Source organism: Neofelis nebulosa, chromosome 13, assembly GCF_028018385.1.
Source record: "Neofelis nebulosa isolate mNeoNeb1 chromosome 13, mNeoNeb1.pri, whole genome shotgun sequence".
Classification (NCBI taxonomy): domain Eukaryota; kingdom Metazoa; phylum Chordata; class Mammalia; order Carnivora; family Felidae; genus Neofelis; species Neofelis nebulosa.
In genome coordinates this window covers 72,140,884-72,162,179 of record NC_080794.1, presented here as the reverse complement: position 1 = coordinate 72,162,179, position 21,296 = coordinate 72,140,884, and the positions used below count along the sequence as shown (strand labels likewise).

At 37.8% G+C, this 21,296-nt stretch overlaps 1 protein-coding gene across 5 annotated transcripts in view; it reads right to left on the bottom strand.

Annotated features, from left to right (window-relative positions):
* The window catches only part of ADD3 (adducin 3), a 125,670-nt gene that overhangs the window by 54,425 nt on the left and 49,949 nt on the right, over positions 1–21,296 (bottom strand). The window lies entirely within an intron of this gene.

Sequence of the window (21,296 nt, the reverse complement as noted above, 5' to 3'; positions counted from 1 at the left end):
CTTATAGTTCAAAGTGATTTTAATCAATACTACTCCTATATGTGTACTTTCAGACATACAACCAACAGTAACTTTTAATTGAACTCCTGTAACTCTTGGAATAAAAAATTTTTTTTTCTTTTTCAGTAAAATTTTCATATATGCAAAAAAATAAGCTATATAATCATTTACACTGAATTTAAAACAATGAAAAGGCTTTTGGATAAGACCAGGAAAATATTATTTTTAATGATACATGTTGTCACATTACCCTTGCCAATTGCTACTTTTTCACAGTGGAACAATAAACCAGTCTGGAGTACTGAACATTTTGATATTTTTTTTTTCCCCTGATGTTTTCAGAGATGGCCTAGAACACTCTCTTTCAGGATCCTAGGAAGGGGGTGCTTGCTGACTGATCTAGCTTTTTGTTGGATTATGAGGTTGTTCTTGCCATAAAATAAATAAATCCATTCAAAAATACTTCTCATAGTCCATGTGATTGATCTATTTTTCAACCATATATGTAATTATGAACGGCCTGCCATCCTTTGCTCTTTTCCATCTCACCCCCAAACTGAACTCCAAGGTAGCAGATATTATATTTAAAGAATCCCATTTTGATATTTTTTGGATTTGCACTGCTGGAAATGTCTGTTTTCAAGTCAAACTTCACTTTCACAGCTGCAAAGGAAATGACAAGAGAAGAAAAACACAGCCAATGTATATCAGCAATTAATTCCATCCACAACTGCCCAGCTGTTTGTGCATGGAAGAATCAGTCTGTTTCCTTTTGGGGCTTTCACCACTGAAAATTAATACTGCACATTCAGAGACACAAGCTGTTTGTAACATGTCAGGAATGCGCACAAGATCACACAGAGTTGAAAAGACAAAATGAAATCCAGATCTAGTTATCATGGGACTTACCAGTATTATTTCATAGTTAAAGAAATTAAAAAAAAAATCCTAAAAACACCCCAATCACAGAGCAAAATACATGAAAAAATATTCTCCCTTCTGAATATTATCCTTCCAATAAGGAGGAAAATCTGCCAATGACATCAGATTTAGTATCAAGAATAGACACTCTGATTTATTGGCATAGACAAGGTGTGACATTCTTAGGAATCCACATGCCCCCAGTACGTTAAATTCAGCCAATACTTTTTGGACGACACAGTTGCTTGCCCAACGTGTAGTTAGTCCCTTAAAAAAAATCCTTATAAACGTGAAAGTTGTTGGGAACCAACGCTTTCACTACAGTCATACAGAAAAGCAAGTTTTTCTTGGTTAGTTCAGACATCATTTGGCACTCATATACACTTGCCTGGTTCAGAGATTCATGTAAATTTACAGATCCAATCTTCTAGGGTAACTCTCAAGCAATCAAATTTCTCCTTCCCTCTCCCTACCAGTTTTGTGGATTTTAAATAAAAACACTCTCTACAGAGTGCCAAAGGCTTAACAACTATAGTATGAACTCCTGTGAGACTCAAAATATCCTAATACTCCTCCCACTGCCCTCCAACTCCAATTTTATTTCAAATATTTGTTTCATGTAAATCTTGTAAAAATGCCATTTTGTTATATATTTTCAAACACACAGTATTGGAAAATAATGTGTATTTTTAATATGTAAAATGACTTGTAACCAACTGTTTGAAAGTTAGGAAAAGATGACATTTTTAGAAGAAAATAAGTCAAAACATATTTTAGCTATCTTATTGATTTTTATATGGAATTAGGTATCCCCATGACTGAACTCATTGTTCTAAGGACTCCCCCCCTCTGCTTTTGCTGTAAAAGAGTTCATGCCCTCCTAATAATGCTCATACATTCTCAAACACAACTTGGATGAGACACTAATTTGGGGCACCATCAAGGGCTAGGGCTTAACCAATGAACAGAAGATAAGCTCTCTGTTTCAAATATGAGGGGGACATTCCACAGGCTTCAGAATGAAGATACTCTCAAGTGCCAGAACTCAAACCAGCACAATGAGAAGTTGTCTCCAACTCAAGTGCTGGGAAAGCATGAAGTGTCATTTTTTTTAAAGAAACATAAGGCATCTCAAACTTGTGGTAGACTGAAAACAAACCATAAAATCAAAACAAAAGTGCTTTTCCCTTAACAAGGATATATCTGGGGTGGGAGGGAGAAGAGACAAAAGTTTAATCTCTGGCTGATGGGGACGTTAATTCTAGAAATATGGTAGAACCATTAGTGACTCAAAGAGCCACAGATATGAGCTTTGCTTGGCAAGCTTCAGTTCTGTGGAACGTTCAGACTAACTTGAAATGTCTAAGAGAAGGAACCTTCCCATCTACAAGACTGGCTAAGGAAAGAAAAGGTTTCTCTAAGCTGTTTAAATCAGGTCAAATTCATGACACTCCAACTAGAGCCGGAGGTGGTGTTAAAAAAAGACTCTTCAAGTGAAGGGGCTGTTAATATGAAACTGTCAACTCATTTTAAAAGCAATTTCCTCACCCCAACAATTTATTGTAATAATATCTTAAAAATAGTACTGATTTTATTCAAAATTTCAAATTTATAGCAAAGTTGAAAGAATTTTACAGTAAGCACTATATAAGCCCTCACAATTGTTTGTTTCCTGGTATAGCTCTCACACGTGCTGCAAGCAACTGGCAGGCTGGGCCCCTCAGCACCTAGCATAGGGCAAGTTCAAATATTATGGATGGTAAATGAATAATAGCCTTTGCCTGTTTAATATCTAATAGATGGTTATTTGTTAAAAGGGGTAATCCAGGATTTAAGGATGAAGCAGTTACAGAAAAGGCAAGGTTGGGAATAAGTGAAATATGGGTTAATGTTCAAAACTGGGGTTTTTTTGCTGGCTAAAAAAAATGTCAACATAACCTACAATGATTGGCGAGTTAAGCTTACTTAAGTTGAAGCAGAAATTCAGAAAATCCTTACGTTTGAAGATGGTTAATTTTTGTTTTAAATGGGGATCATGCCCAAACTAGTCAGCCTGTATTATATCTGAAGGTTGTCAAACTTGGAAGAAAAACAATATGTGGCTTTGACTCTCCAATGGCATAATACTTCCAAAAATAATGCATTTTATTACCAATCTCTTAGAGGAAGACAAAGACTACATAAAAAAAATTCAAAAGTGAAGAGTAAATATATATGTGCTATTAAAAAACCTGCATTCACAAGTAATTTCTGCTTTGGGGGAAAAGTTCAAAATACAGAACAGCAAACAAATGTAATATGGCCACATGACACAGGAAACATTCATGACACATGCAATTTCTTGTTAAAAATATTACTGTTGCTTTGATCTGCTCCATCCAAGAGTATGGGACTAACGTAGGCATTTTTTAATTGTTTTTCTAAATATGAGACAAAATCTAGTTGGAAGAGTATGTCTCACATTGCAAATAATTTATCCAATTAAACACTATTTTTTTTAATCTTGGGAAACTTAAGTATTCTCATCTAAAAAAATTCAAGTACTTTGCTTCAACACTGCTAATAAGATAGGTAGGTGACCAAGCTGACAATTCACATGACTTAAAGCACCAACCATCTTACTTCTCCCCCATCAAGTTCTAGAACACTTGCTACCTGTTCACTGCAAGAACCACATCCTGTAGTCTAGAATGAAAAGTTCCAAATCCCCAAATACTATCATAAGACAATGCAAGAAACAGGTTTAGAAATGTTCTCTCCTTTTTCATGCCCATTCCTCAACCACTCCAGTTCCACTAGTCTCAGTGAAAGTATCTGGATACTAGGTGGCCAGCTTTCTATTTCCTTAGGCAAACTAGTAGTATGAGAAGAGGTTTAACTGAAACAAAAATGAACAGTGGTGCCTGGGTGGCTTAGCTGGTTAAGTGTCTGACTCTTGCTGACAGCTCGGAGCCTGCTTGGGATTCTCTCTCTCCCTCTTTCTCTGCCCTTCCCTTGCTCGCGTGCATGCTCTCTCTCTCTCAAAATATATTAAAAAAAAAACCCAAACACAAAAACAAAACTAGCCTGTAAACACATCTCTTCTTAGCATTATAGAGGCACTTCAGTTCAGTGCATTATACTTTCCGCCCCCAAATATTACTGAAGGTGGAGAATATCAACTTGTTTCGTGCCAAATCTATAGCTGCACTGATTTTAATTTACTCTGGTTTTAGATTTTAAAAACTTATTTTTAAATTCTAAATTGATAAGTCAACCCATTTATAAATCTCTCTACTTTCTGGTTAAATTCATTTATTCTTTTAACAACAATTCATTCAACACTTATAATGTGCTACCACTGAAGGGGCAATGTGGTGGAGAATGTAAATCAATGAGCCATTATCCATGATCCTAAAACACTAGCAACTTAGTGGGCTGGGGGAGGAAGAAGGGAGAGACAACTTGTTTAACAATTATATTAGCCCACGGCATTATTGTGTTATAATCGACAAATTACAGATTCAGAGAAAAGAGCCAGCTTGAAAGGTTCCTGAGAAGTTACTTGAGCTTGGTCTTAAAAGACTGGGGAGGGGGGCCGGGGGAGGTGCTGTACAACTCTGGCAGAAAAGATATGGAAAGACAACATACTTAATAACCTTGTACTTTAACGCATGGCTTTACTTTACGTAAAAGTATCACAAATTGCACCTAATACCAAAGGGAAATAAAAATTGTCACGAGTTAACAACTCACAGTGGTTTGTACAATTTAAGCTATAGGAACCCTACAATCTACTAGCAAACCATACAGTTTTGTGTCATGAGCTTTTTCTTTCACCCTAATCTTCTGACATGCACGCTAGGAAAAGAAGCTCAAAAGCCATTTATATCCTTTCTTGGAACAATGTTTGTTCCTACACTGCACTAACCAATGACTTAGAAATAATTAAGACCAATTATCTTGAAGCCAAACTGTGCTCTGCTACCACATCATCGTGGAAGGAGGAATAAGAATGTTCTAGGTTAATACCAAGGTCAGTAAACAAAGACATGGTTAACCTGGCACAGGTACACCATACCCTGTGGGCTCAAATCCTTTTTTTTTTTTTTTTTAACGTTTATTTATTTATTTTGGGAGCCAGCGAGCACTCCATTCAGCATGGAGCCAGAAGCAGGGCTCTATCTCAAGGTAGGGAGATCAAGACCCGAGTTGAAATCAAGAGTCAATGCTTAAACGTCTGACCCACCCAGCTGCCCCTGGACTCAAATCCTTAAAGGTATCAAAAGTATGAGGACGATAGATTTAATGGGAAGAGCTGGGAAGAAAAAAGAAAAGCACAAATAATCACAAGCATTGTGTTTGTAAATTGCCTAAATTTTCAAATTCAAGGCTCAGAAAGATGTTGACACATGAGAAAGGTTACTCTTGTGGGCTGCAAGACTGGGCTAATCTGACAAAAGTAAAAGGGATGCCACACTAAATTGCCGCGAACAGCTCATCCATTTTGATCAGGTTACTCTTGATGTAAAAATGGCATAAGGTTAACATTTAAGATATGTTTCCACATGAAAGTACATACACATAAATAACACCTCCCATTTTTATGAAGAACAGTATGAAGATTACTTACAGCACACACTGTGACAACCTAAGTGACAAACACCTAAAACAGGGAAATTAAGGTAGGACTGTTTATATTATGTGAATTCTTTATTTATTTTTTATGATGATGTAACACATTGAGTTTTTATTATGTCAATTCTTTAAAGATTCTTTGTCAGGTTCTTTTGAAAGTAATTCCTGTGTTTAACCGAGGATACTGGGATGCAAAAGCCATCCGTACTTTACGTTTGTGAATTCACACCTAGAATACCGAAGCTCTGACAAAGAAAAAGAAAAACTTCTCGCAAAATGTTCAAATGGAGAGGTTTGACCCTGGAGTAGGAATTTCTCAGTGAAACACATAACTGCGGACAGTGTATAAGTAACTTCCTCAGAATATTCAGAAAAAAAGGGGGAAAAAAAACCTCATGAGAACTGCTCCTGAGCCTTTTAGAAGGGCGGTAACTAGAGCAGGACACAAACTGGGGGGAAGAGAGCAAAGGAAGAGTAAGAAAGCAGGTGAAGAGACATCTTGAGGGGCCAAGAGTGACAAAAGATAAGGAGTAACTGAGACAGCGGCATGAGGCCAGCCACACCCACAGGGAGCTTTGTGGCTTATTTCAAGGGAGTGGAACCCTCACTCAACAAGTGAACAATTTTGATTCTGCTTAACTGAAAGGTTGTGCAATCCTACAAATGGGAAAAAGGGAGTGTTTTTCCAATATAGAAAGTTAGGATGTAATAAATGGCTATCATTTAAACCAAAGAGAATACCTTATAAAATATGAAACTGAAAAATTTAGAACTCTGAGGAAAAGCAATGTAAAGTCTCTGTAAACCCAGAGCTGCAATGTTAATCGACTGTCACCACAAAGATTTTTATCCTGTGAACTATGCCATCCTTCAAACAACAAGATCCCCAGAGAGCACACTGACAAGAATGCTAGAGTATGTGAATCAGTGGAAGGTTTTTCTTCACTCCAACTTTCAATTAGGCACCTTATGGAAACAATTCTTAATGGCTGAGTTTTTAAAATTTACTCCAAGATAAGCAGGACTGTGACTCCTGTGGGCTATTTCCAAGTTGCCAAGTCATTAATCTAAAACAGCTCTCAACCCCTTTAAACGGATTCCTGCTGGCCCAATATAATAAATGATACGGTGTTTTTTTAAAAAAAAGGGGGGGGGAGGGAGAGGAAAGAAAGAAGGCCCACACTAGTACCTTTGGAGTTGCTTTTCAGTTTAAAAAAAAAAAAAACTGGAAGCAATAAGATAATACATATTTATTACTATATTTTTCAATCATGTGCCTGGAAGCTACAGTAAGGATTTTGGAAAGGACTTCTGCCAAAAGCAAATTACTTTCTTTGATTTCAAGTTTAAGCAGTTATTACCTTTGCTACACCCCCAGAAATGAAAGCTGGAAAAAAAAAAAAGACGTTATTTCAAGCTTTGTGCAGATGATTTACTATGTCAATCAAATCTATTCATTCTTATTAGCATTAATTAATACCTTCCTACAGGAATTGGAAAAAAGGACAATGGGCATTCTCAACAAGTGTTTGCCTTTGCTCTGACACAAAGGTCAAGATGTACCTGATAAACCAGTAAGCAATCAGTGCGCCAATGTTTTTAGTACAATCAGAACAGAGCAACCAGCCATAGCTTCAGTGTTTTGGCTCACTAGTTTAAAAACAAAAATTTGTAGTTAGGGCTCAAAAGAGGAATCTAATCATTCAAATCGTTTTCAATATAAAGCTGTTATATAGATCATACCATTATTGGGAAATAGTCGCAGAAATACTCTTATTTCAGTAATTTCCAAAATAACTAGATAATTGAATTGTATCACAAAACAATATAAACAAATTATAAGTGCTTAAAACTTATGAAAGAGTTCCTAATCATAGCCATGGTCAATTTATTAGGATGAGTAAGATCAGAAGTGAAAAATAAAAGTTGCTTGGTCCTCTGAAAATGATGAGTTCAATGCTGAGAAGAAAAAATTGCTAAATTAGAAACCAGGTTTTCTTCACATCAGAAGTTATGGGGGTAGAGTTCTTTCTACCCCCACGACACATATACACATAAATCCAGAATCCTAAAAGGTAATACCTTTGGTTAAAAGGGAGACAAAAAAATGTGTCCACTAACAGAATTAAAAAATGTGACTGTGCACACACACCAAAAAAACTTAAATCTGTCTTTTCCAGAGTGCTGACTGGGAGAAGAAAAAGTCTCCCCTGAGAATCTGTAACAATAGGCCCACTCTTACGAGAATTTGGTACTTGCACGCCCGTGCACGCAGACACACACATGCATGCGCGTGCACACACACACACACACACCCCAGCAGGGTCCAAAAATATCTTAAGCCAAGAGAACAGTGAGTGGTCTTAGGTTGGTCTTAGGGTTGACACCCTACAAAAAGGAAATATAAGTTCCATCTGGAGAAAGGTGCTCTCAAAATAGGCTGCCTAAGGATCGCCACAGATAAAATCCTGCCAAATTAAAAATTCAGAATTACAAACCACATGAGTAAACAAACCACATTAAATAAAAGTCAGCAGAAACAACAGAGTAGAATTTAATACCTCTCCCCAAGAACTGCAGACAGTGGAATAACGAGACACAGAATATAAAATTGTATTACAAAATCCTTCAAGACAGAATTGGAAACATGAGAAACAAGATGTTATAAAGTAAGACCAGTAGAACTGAAAAACTACTGAATAATTTAAAAAACTTGGTGACCATGGATGGAATTAGAGAGCACAATGCTACGCAAAATAAGTCAGAGAAAGACAAATACCATATGATTTCACCCACATGTGGAATTTAAGAAAGAAAACAGACGAACATAGGGGAAGGAGAGGAAAAATAAGATAAAAACGGAAAGGGAGGCAAACCATAAGAGACTTAATGATAGAGAACAAACGGAGAGGTGCTGGAGAGGCAGTGGGAGTGGGTGATGCGCATTAAGGAGGGGCACCTGCGATGAATAGTGGGTATTATATGTAAGTGATACAACACTAAAATCTATTCCTGAAACCAACACTACACCATGATGTTAATTAACTTGAACTGAAAATCTTGGAAAGAAAAAAAACATAGTGAATAGATTAAACAGTAGACTAGACCCAACTTGAAATAATAAACTGGAATCCAAATCTGAAAAAACCAGCCAGAATGAAGCACAGAGAGACAAAGAAATGGAATGTGTAACAAGAGACTAAGAGACATTGAGAGAAAAGAGATCTAACATACTGAAGTTTTTAAAGAGGAAATAGAATGAGGGAGAGGTCATATTTGAGAAGGTTGTGGCTAAAATTTTTCAGAGACAAATCACCCATAAAGGACTGATAATTAGATTTGCAGTAGACTTCAAAAGAAAAAAATGTCATAAGACAGAAATAATAGTGGTGAAAGAACAGTCAGCCTAGAATTGTACATCAAACAAAACTATTAAAATAAAACACTGTCTCCTAAAGACTTCTATAAACTCATTAAAGTAACTTTAAAAGATGAATTTAAGAAAAATTAAAACTAGAAGGAAGAACAGAGATGGAAGAAAGAGGAAAGAAAATGGTAAACAAGTCATTTTTTTTTAATGTTTATTTATTTTTGAGAGAGACAGAGAATGTAAGTGGGTTAGGGGCAGAAAGAGAGGGAGACACAGAATCCGAAGCAGGCTCCAGGCTCCAAGCTGTCAGCACAGAGCCCGATGCGGGGCTCAAACTCAGGAGCCATGAGATCATGACCCGAGCCGAAGTCGGCCACTGAATCAACTGAGCCATCCAGGCGCCCCATAAACAAATAATTTTTTTTTTAAATTTTTTTTTTTCAACGTTTTTTATTTTTGGGACAGAGAGAGACAGAGCATGAATGGGGGAGGGGCAGAGAGAGAGGGAGACACAGAATCGGAAACAGGCTCCAGGCTCCGAGCCATCAGCCCAGAGCCTGACGCGGGGCTCGAACTCATGGACCGCGAGATCGTGACCTGGCTGAAGTCGGACGCTTAACCGACTGCGCCACCCAGGCGCCCCGTAAACAAATAATTTTTAAAATACTATATAAAACAATAATAAGCAATAACAAATGTATAACTTTAAAAACAAGGTGGAACTGAAATCCTGATCAATTATATCACATAAGATGGAAATGCAGAATGAGAGTTTAAGCGTTTTAAGATCCTTGTATTGTTCAGAAGGGAAGAGTGAGCTGTTGACTGTAGACTGATAAAACTTTAATCTGATAAAAGATTATCCAGAATATATTTTAAAAATCCCTTTAAAAAAAAAAAAGGATCTAATCTGCTTATTAGTAAAAGGTTTAAACAGGTACTTCCCCAAAGAGAATATCTAAATGGCCAATAAATGCATGAAATGCCCATCACATTAATCATCAGGGAAATACAAATTAAAACCACACTGAGATATGCTATGTACCTATCAGTATAGTGAAAATAAAAACAAAAAAGCTGTTACTACAAAGTATTGGCCAGGATGTGGAGCATCTGGAACTCTGAAACAGTACAAATCCTTATGTCAATTAGTACAAGTATTTTGGAAAATCTTTTGGCATTATCTACAAAGGCTGGAATCACACATGCTCTGTCATCTAGCTATGCCTCTTCCTGGAGTACACCTAACAAATGCATATATACGAACACTAAAAACATACACAAAAATATTCATGGCAGAATTATTTTTAATAGCCCCAAGCTAGAAACAATCTGAATGCCCATTCACAAAAAGGATTATTGTACATCCATAAAAAGGAATACACACAACAATTAGAAAAACTATTGTTACATGCAACAACATGGATGAATTTCACAGTAAAAAATGGTGAAGAGAAGAAGCCAGACACAAAAGAGCAGATGCTGAGTGATTCCATTTATATAAAACTCAGAAGCAGGCAACGCTAACCTACGACATGCCGGGATTATGGCTACCTTGCAAGGAGGAGGTAATGGTTTCTGCTGTTCCATTTCTTGATCTGGGTGATGCTATACAGTGTGTTCACTTTGAACATATTTGTCAAGCTGTATCTTTTGACTTGTGCACTTTTCTGTAGCTGTATTAAACTTACATTTAATGGTTTACCTAAAAAAAATTAAGATAAGCTATAAGAGACAAAAGCCTCCCTTTTTTCCTGTAGGAAAAGCATATAACTCGATGCCATGTTTTCTGCTGGCTAGTTCTGCTCTCCAGAAACACTGTTAGATCCTCTTTTACAAAACCAAAGCATTTTCCTAATCTAAACTCTTTTAAGAAGTAATCCAAACTCTCTCACATGTTAAACCGTATATTTCCCATAAAAACAAGAACAAATTAAGTAATCTCTTGTAAGTCTTCAGCATGGAGGAAAAAACTGAGAGATTCTCAAACAGAATTTGGGTCTCCAATCAGTGTGCTAAATACTCTGCTTCTTCACATTAACAATACAGTGAACGGACTGAAATGTACAGTACAGCTGAAATGATCACAATGTTCAAACACTGGCCAATAGCAACATTAAGTATTAACACGTTCCATTATGTGAGCTATTCAACAGCTTCTCCCATCTTCAGAACCTGCTACCATTTTTTCAGTGAGTAGAAATATTCCCAATATATCCACAAAACATTTAAATATAAAATAGGCCTCATAGTCATTCAAAAATGAAGATGTTCAAAACTAAGTAATTATGCAAAATAAAAGCAAAAAACTGCATAATCACTAATGCATAGCAAATAATTGGGATTCTTCTTTTCTCTTATATCACATTCTCTCTGCTGGGTTAAGAATCTGAAATCCCTATTGAAAACCAACACATTTCAGTGTTATCCATTCTTGCCCTGTCATGAGAGAATTTTCTGGATTCTTACTGTGGAAAATTTTATATTTATGTTATCTTACTTTTGCTTAACGCTATCTTATCTCATGGTCCAAGAACCTAAGAGAATGTGACATGAAAATGTATCTGTTGGCAGAACGCTACTTTCAGATGTTACTGAAGAGCAAAGCCTCATGGTGAGGATTCATAGAAAAAAAAAGTGAAGATTTAGTCTCATTCAGTAGCTTACTAAAACTGCATGCTCTTTTGCAAATTTTTGTGGAGATACTTCACATTTTAAAATAAAGAATAGGTAGGTATTCTCAATAATAAACATTTACAAGTAAGCAGAACTGGGTTCTAGTTCCAGTTCTGATTCTATTTAACAGCATGATTTTGGCCAAGTTACTCATTCTTCCAGTTCTGATTCTATTTAACAGCATGATTTTGGCCAAGTTACTCATTCTTTCTGGGCCTCAGTTTCCACAACTACAAATGAGAGGACTGAATCAGATGTTCTTAAAGATTTCATACAATGAAACATTTCATGATGAATTTACTGAAGGAATGTATCTCAGACTAGAAATTTACATGGATGATTATACTACCTAGATAAACACGGTAATACAAAAGAAAAAACGAATAGTTCATCCTTCATTAGCCAGTCCATTTGTTATGGAAGGTCTTCATGTAAGTGGATATTTCATTTTCCCCTACAAGCACTTGTATACCATCTGTGTATTTCAGTTTTTATGTGCATTACCGAAAGAACTTATAGTACCAATTTGCTTCCTTCCTTACAAAAGTTCTTCTTGAAGATGCTTTCATTTTAAGTTACCAAAGAAAGGCTAGACTTTAGTCAATCCTCTCACTTAGACTTCTCCAAGACCAATCAGCAGTAAGAAAAAAAAAATACAATCCTTTTCTAGACTGTACTACACCAACAAAAGTTGGTGTCACTGAGTAACTTCACCCATAAGCCCCTGTCCATTACCCTATACTGTCAGGAAGCTGTCGGAGTCACCTGCGTCTACCTGGGCTATAGTATTTGGTTTGGCTTGATGAGCCCCACCATCTGAACACTGTGGGTTTTCATCTTCTTTTTTATCTTTCATATTATACAGTGAGTCTTTAAGAGTAATAGGCACTAATAGAATGAAAGACACAACTGCATTTTGTGCTAGCAGAGCTCAGGCTTCACGAACAGCAAATAGCTGGAAAGACCTTAAAGGTCATGATGTCATAGTCTGTGGATTCGAGCCCCACGTCAGGCTCTGTCCTGATGGTGCAGAGTCTGCTTGGGATTCTCTCTCTCTCCCCCCTAGACCCTCCCCTCTCTTTGTAACTTGTGAGAATTCACAGGTACCTAAGGTCGTCACCTAAGGTCATTCAAAGTACTTATCTCCAGACTTCAGACCAGTACTGTTTCACCTCATCAAAGTTACAGTTGCTGCTTAGGAAAGAACACTCAAATTGGAACCCTCTCTCCTATGGGCATGTTGTCATTCCTCTGTATCATCAATGAAACACTCCACGTCAACTGAGATATCAAAAAACATCTCAGGGGCGCCTGGGTGGCACAGTCGGTTAAGCGTCCGACTTCAGCCAGGTCACGATCTCGCAGTCCGTGAGTTCGAGCCCCGCGTCAGGCTCTGGGCTGATGGCTCGGAGCCTGGAGCCTGTTTCCGATTCTGTGTCTCCCTCTCTCTCTGCCCCTCCCCCGTTCATGCTCTGTCTCTCTCTGTCCCAAAAATAAATAAAAAACGTTGAAAAAAAATTAAAAAAAAAAAACAAAAAACAAAAAACATCTCAAACATATCTGAACAATGTCAAAATGAATTTGTGCTAATGTGCACAACCTACCAGTGTATTAAACTTAACGTTAAACATTAGAGTATAAAATTCCAAGGAAGGAAGGAGCTCTGGGTTAATTAATAGTATTCCAGTGGCAATCAAAGACGTTTAGGATGGTTAGATAAAAGAAATAACATCCTGAGGTTGTTCTAAAACTTTGGAAATAAAATGGTGGAATAGTTAGAATACAGAGCAAGTATAGGATGCCTGGGTGGCTCAGTTAGTTGAGCGTCTGACTTCTGATTTCAGCTCAGGTCATGATGTCGTGGTCTGTGGGTTCAAGCCCCATGTGAGGCCCTGTGCTGATGGGGCGGAGTCTGCTTGGGATCCTCTCTCTCCCCCACTGACCCTTTCCTGTGCTTGCTCACTCTCCCTCTCTCTGCCAACCCCCAAATAAATAAATAAAATTAAAAAATACAGAGCAAGTACTTAATTCGCTATAAAGGAACTGTGTGGCTTGGTCTAAAACATTCAAATGCTCTTGGGACCCTCTTTTAAAAATTTATTCAGAGGAGGTTTCTCCTTGTCATTCAGTTTTTGCAACACACATACCCCATATTTAATTCACTCTCTGCCTATAACCTAGTATTTAACCATTGTTCACATTCTCATCTGGGCACATATCCAACCTCTCCCTCCATGAAACACTGGAATAATCTTTAACATATTAGGAAATTAGAAAACTCAAATAAATAGGAGAGAAAGCAAATGCATTTTCACACAAAGTACAGGACACAGCCGTGATCTGTCAAGCTTACAGGACTATCTCCTTAACTAAGAGCAAAGTTACAGGATTCTGCTTAGCTGAACAGGAAGTAGCAATCTAAAAACATATAAATGTTCCCAAGCGCCAATTCTATTCCCTTCACTTCTCATTTCCAGCATGTACTCACCCTTCGACCAGACCTGTGCAGTACACCCATCCTAACAGCCTTGATGACGTGTCAGTGAATCAATGGATGACAAGTATTCTGAGAATCCACAGAATAACCTTTAATCATGATGTCCCCAAAATAAAAAACCTTGTGAAGAAACAGATTGTAACAAAAATGACAATACCTGCCTTGGCTCTTAAGTTCATACTTCTATGTATGATCCTTAGTTTCCCATTCCTGAAAGTGGTTTCCACGGCACCAAAATAGAACTAGAAAAACCCAGAATTTCCTTTTATATCCTTTGCAGGATACACTGTAAACTCCCAAACATCAGGCACCTAACCCAGGCCCAAGACGACAGAGGTGGAAAGGGAGAATTTCATAATGGAGCTAACTTGTTATTTATAAATTATATACATGTGATTTGTAAATTATAATTTAAAAAGATAAAAGCCAAAGAAGCAGCAAGAGAATGTTCTAGACACTAGGAGCAGCATGAGCAAAAACAACAGTATATTTGGGCCTGATGATCATTTAATCATATGGCAAATCCTTCCCACAGCTCCACTTTAGAATGAGTTTGTGACCTTGAAGAGTCAGTTAGCTGGACACTTAGAGGTTTATTAGAGGCCCCCTGGTGAATCAACAGGAGATCATATTCCAAATGGTACTTCTACATACATATATGAGAGGCTCAAAACACAGGAAATTTGAGATATGCTCAAATGGGTATATTTACAGAAGAGAGGAAGTGGTGAGCATTTTAACCAAGAAAACACTAGAAAATCTCTTTCAAAATAATACCCTTTCAACCTTTCAATTTTCCCAGCTTACCTTTTCAATCAATCGGAGGAGAGCAAAGCAGTGTCGCCAAGTTCTCACAAAGTACCAGCACCACGTGTGACACACAAAAACAGGGCTAACTCTCAAAGCACCTTGGGAAGTTACCAGAAAGTCACCATCTTGTCATGTAGATGGTACATATTAGAAATGAAAAGATAAGCTGGATGGAAAAAGCAGTAAGAGAACACTTGGACAGAGAGAAGGAACTCTTTCTGAGATCTTGCCTTCTCTCACAGCAGGCTCCACAATTTATGAGCAGCTGGGAAATTTCCTTTGCACAGGAAAAGGAGGACTTCTTAGTTCACATTAAAGTGGAAATGACAAAAACTGTGCATTGCACAGAGAAAAAAAGGTGTTTCCTGAAGGAAGGAGACAGAGTATTGCCTTTATTTCACACAGACACACACACACACACGAAAACAAAACACATGCATACAGCAAGTAGAAAAAATCTTTTTCAAGAGATAAAGGATAAAAACTACATCAAGGAAATGTTCATGGTAGGAGTTAGCCTCGGTGGGATATAATCACTTTGTCCCAGTGGGTTATCTCAAGTGCAAATACACTTAAGGGGAATGATAAAAACGTATTTGCACTTATTCATGCAGGGATTCTTATCTCTATTTTAAAAATAAATACCTAGTTTCAGCTTTTCTTCCACATACACATAAAAAGAATAGGTTTCATCACTAATTTATCTCTAGTTCATATAATTCATAGTTTCAAAGAATTAATGTTTGAATGGTTTATTCTTTAAATAAAATATATTGATTTTTATTTTTTTTTCTTTTTATTTTATTTTTATTTTTTATTTTTTTTTAATTTTTTTTTTTCAACGTTTTTTATTTATTTTTGGGACAGAGAGAGACAGAGCATGAGCGGGGGAGGGTCAGAGAGAGAGGGAGACACAGAATCAGAAACAGGCTCCGAGCCATCAGCCCAGAGCCCGACGCGGGGCTCGAACCCACAGACCGCAAGATCGTGACCTGGCTGAAGTCGGACGCTTAACCGACTGCGCCACCCAGGCGCCCCAAAATATATTGATTTTTAAAATGTTTACTTTTGAGAAAGAGCATGCAAGAGTGGGGGGTGGGGCAGGGGCGCCTGGGTGGCTCAGTTGGTTGGGCGAACGACTTTGGCTCTCGTCATGATCTTACGGTTTGTGAGTTCGAGCCCCGCATCGGGCTCTGTGCCGATGGCTCGTAGCCAGGAGCCTGCTTCGGATTCGGGGTCTCATTCTCTCTCTGCCCCTGCCCCACTTGTGCTTTGTCTCTCTCTAAGATAAATAAATAAATGCTAAAAAAAAAAAAAAAAAAAAAAATTAAAAAAAAAAAAAGTGGAGGTGGGGGGACAGAGGACCTGAAGCAGGCTCTGCACTGACAGCAGGGAGCCCAATGCAGGGCTCAAACTCACGAACAGTGAGATGACCTGAGCCGAAGTCAGACACTTAACCGACTAAGCCACCCAGGCGCCCTTAAAATATATTGATTCTTAACAACCATATTCCTTCATTCCACAAAAAGTGTTCTTGGAGTGCCCACTAAGTGCTAGACACCAGTTTACACGATAGAGACACAGTGAAGGATATGTTTCCTGTCCTCAAGGGAGCTTATATTATTCACAATTGTGAAGGATAGATTTTAAAAGTCCCTTTGCCTACTTTTGCTTTACTGACTACAGCAGTGGATTTTGAACTTTATACAGCTTTTATAGCAAATCAAAATCACATGAGGAGCTTAAAAAAAAAATCCCAATACCCAGGCTGCATTCTAGATTCTTAGGGTGACATTCAGATAGCAGTATTTTTTTTAAAGCTTCCTGGATGACTCCAAAAAATGGTTTACTGGAGTACTAACGAACTAGAGCATTGGTTCTCAACTTTTGGGTCTTTAAAGGAATGGAGAATAAAAATAAAGGATCCCTAGAAATGCGTTCCTCTATCTTCTCCCAATCATACCAACCAAAAGTCAGTAGGTTCACTGGGGATACAGGAAATTTACTCAGTGGGAGGGGTGTACTTGCTATCTACACTAGCACCTCCCCCATCCCTTGCCCTAGTCAAAACATAATCCTGCAGAGGGCAAAATATTGTCCTTTTAAATTCCATATTGCTACAAAAGTTTATTTAAAAAGCAACTTAAATCAACTAGCAAAAAGCAAATGGAATTAAATTTTTCCCCACAAAAGGTCATTCCCTGCACTTAAGTATATCATTAAAGATTAAAAGTTAATGTTCAAAACCCTACAGAGTTCCCATTCTGGACCAGCACAGGTATGTCACTGATCCCTCCCTTCCCGGTTGTTTTCATCTCACAGATGAATCACAGCATTTCTCAATATTTACAGTATGTATTGTATTATCCACTATACTCAGTTTTTAGCATACCTCTTTTCTATGTGAATATTCTAAAGGCTTTAAGCATGGCCCATCAGTACGTCCCAAGAATATGCATGGTAAAAGTATGTTAGAAAATAGCATAATGTAAAAGCTAACAATATACACAAACAGAAAACACAAAATCTCCATTTCTAAGAAGGTAGAACCATTCATTATAGTGTGCTGCTTGTTAGCAAACAATATATTTAATGTCTTTTAACATGTAATGTTGACATATACAGATCAACACGTTACAAAGAATACCTTCCAAGTTTAAGACATGTCTCTGATCTATGAATACCATGATAAAAGATTTAGTGGTGAAAAACAAAAATACCTCTTGGTTAAGTAAAAATGCTTTCCTGCATCTTTTCAAAGGAAGGGGAATTTTCCAGAACAATTATCAGGGAAAATTACTGGCAATTATTTTTGATACACAGCAACAGTATAATATATTCAACATGGAGAAAAGTCAGTTGTCACATAATATCCAATTTAAGAAGGGTGAGGTGGAATGGGGTCGGGAAGGGGAGAATTGGGGGTGTGAGGGAAGAAAAGTATCACAAATTGCTTAAGAATCTGTGTTACTGTCACTAACCGCACCCACCTCTTATCAACAAAAGGCATCAAAAGACTTTACAACCAAAGGAACTCTTGAGGAAATCATTGGAAACTGTTAATAACCTAGTGTTTCCTTGTAACACTGACTACAGGAATCCAAACAACTTTCTAATAAAGACATGGGTCTGGAAAGAACCAAAAATAATCTTATTATATTCCATCTTCCCACTAGGTTAGTCACTGTCCAAATAGTCCCTTTGGAGGCTGAAGACCACCAATCAAAAGAAAGGTGCTCCATTTGCTCTAGATGCATGGTGAGGGCATTTCTGAGGAAGGCCCTCACATTATAAAAAGTAACTTCATCAAGTTTCACTTGGTAGAGGTGGGGGATAAAGACCTCGGATTACATTTATGGCACTGGTTTCACATTTGGTATTTCTGTGAGTCTATTCAGTGTTGACGAGACAAAAAAACCTGATTCAAACATTTCCATTTCCCTTTGTTAACTCTTGATCAAAGCAAATTAAACACTCTACAAAGTTAATCTCACTTTGTATTCCAAATTCGAGAATTACTTTGCAAAAAAATTCATTTCTTCCCAAAACATAAGGAAAAGGATTCTACTTCTAAAAATTATGTCTACTGTTGCTTATGATGGAGGGAAAAACCCTCAAGCTAGGCTGTCATCTTCAAAATAATTTTAATTCTCAATGTAAATGGAGATAAAAGACTATTTTTTAAATTCTTACTAGTTCTCACTCACACTTTCCTGCTTTTTATAAATAATGCTGTTCAGGCCTGAAACTGATCATTAAAGAACCAACTGTTTAGAAAAAATACAATTCAAGGGCACCTTGGGTGGCTCAATCGGTTAAGCATCCAACTTTGGCTCAGGTCATGATCTCACAGCTAGTGAGTTTAGGCTCAATGCTGACAGCTCAGAGCCTGGAGCCTGCTTCGGATCCTGTCTCCATCTCTCTCTCTGCCCCTCCCCTTGCTTGCACGCACATGTTCGCTCTCTCTCAAAATAAATAAACATTTAAAAAATTTTTGAAAAAGAAAGCATACCATTCAATCAGGAAACAGAAAATTTACAAATGCAAAATGAGAGTAACTCTGATGTACAATTTACTAATGGAACTAAATATTATATACATTTGAGGTTCATCAGAACTCTTTTTGAGGGCAAGTACTTGTTAGAATGAGCATTGGGTGCTGTATGTAAGCGATGAACCAGGAGAAGCTACCCCAAAAACCAAGAGGACACTTTACACACTGTATGTTAGCCAATTTGACAACAAATTAAAAAAAAAAAAAAAAACAAACTCTTTGAATTGTGTTGGCTCAAGGATCAAGGCTTCCCTTCCAACCCTAAACCTTGGAACTGAGGGATGGTGACATTTATTTTTTTAATATAATTTATTGTCAAATTGGTTTCCATACAACACCCAGTGCTCATCCCAACAGGTGCCCTCCTCAATGCCCATCACCCATCTTCCCCCACCCCCCATCAACCCTCAGTTTGTTCTCAGTATTTAACATTGCCAAGTAGTATTCCATTGTATATATAAACCACATCTTCTTTATCCATTCGTCATTTGATGGACATTTAGGTTCTTTCCATAATTTGGCTATTGTTGAAAGTGCTGCTATAGGGGCGCCTGGGTGGCGCAGTCGGTTGAGCGTCCGACTTCAGCCAGGTCACGATCTCGCGGTCCGTGAGTTCGAGCCCCGCGTCAGGCTCTGGGCTGATGGCTGGGAGCCTGGAGCCTATTTCCGATTCTGTGTCTCCCTCTCTCTCTGCCCCTCCCCCGTTCATGCTCTGTCTCTCTCTGTCCCAAAAATAAATAAAAAACGTTGAAAAAAAAAATTAAAAAAAAAAAAAAAAAAAAAAAAAAAAAAAAGAAAGTGCTGCTATAAACACTGGGGTACAAGTGCCCCTATGCATCAGCACTCCTGTATCCCTTGGGTCAATTCCTAGCAATGTTATTTTTAGGTCATAGATCTATTTTTAATTTTTTTAAGGAACCTCCACACTGTTTTCCAGAGTGGCTGCACCAGTTTGTAGTCCCAACAGTATAAGAGAGTTCCCGTTTCTCCACATCCTCTCCAGCATCTATAGTCTCCTGATTTGTTCATTTTAGCCACTCTGACTGGTGTGAGGTGGTATCTCAGTGTGGTCTTGATTTGTATTTCCCCGATGAGGAGTGACGCTGAGCATCTTTTCATGTGCCTCTTGGCCATCTGGATGTCTTCTTTAGAGAAGTGTCTATTCATGTCCTCTGCCCATTTCTTCACCAGATTGTTTCTCGGGTGTGGAGTTTGGTGAGCTCTTTATAGATTTTGGATACTAGCCCTTTGTCCGATATGTCATTTGCAAATATCTTTTCCCATTCTGTTGGTTGCCTTTTAGTTTTGTTGACTGTTTCCTTTGCTGTGCAAAAGCTTTTTACCTTGATGAGGTCCCAATAGTTCATTTTTGCTTTTAATTCCCTTGCCTTTGGAGATGTGTTGAGTAAGACATCTTTGGAGTAAGAAATTGCTGCAGCTGAGGTCAGAGAGGTTTTTTCCTGCTTTCTCCTCTAGGGTTTTGATGGTTTCCACTCTCTCATTCAGGTCCTTCATCCATTTTGAGTTTATTTTTGTGAATGGGGTAAGAAAGTGGTCCAGTTTCATTCTTCCACATGTTGCTGCGATGACAGTTATGCAGCTAGTCATCTCATTAAGGACACCTGGAACTGTGATGCGATTTTTTTTTTTTTTTTTTTTTTTTTTTGGGTTACTGTCTTTACAGACTTTTAAGAATCTGTTTACAATTTGACAGTCTTCAGGTCATAAAGTCATACGCTACCACAAGCATTATATTAGTTTGCATGTTCAGTCAGGCCTCAAGCTTTCATAGCGGTTAGTATGGATTTACAGTAAGTGTCCATTTTACCATTATAGCCTCGTTACATTAAGAAAATTGACACGATGGGTTTTTATGTCATCTAATAAAACATACTATGCAGAGACAGTCTAGATTACAAAACGATTACATAGCTCCTTCTGTGTGCAGAATGCCTTCTAGGCTACAATACATTCTTAAATCTATTGTTTCATTTTATGCTCAAAACAACTCTGTAAAATTATACCTCCATCACACAGACTAAAATCCATCAAGAACACAGAGTTAGTAAATGGGAGAATTAGGCCTGGAATCCAAGTCTTCTGACATCTGCCTCTTTATTATTAGGCAGGTGAGTTGCCATACTTAAACTTTTAGCTTCTTGGTTTTTCTTTTCTTTTTAAAGTTTATTTTGAGAGAGCGAGCACAAGTGAGGGAGGGACAAAGAGAAGGAGAGACAGAATCCCAAGCAGGCTCTGTGCCATCAGTGCAGAGCCTGATGCAGGGCTCGAACTCACAAACTGCAAGATCACGACCTGAGCCGGGACTGAAGTCAGACACTTAACCAGCTGAA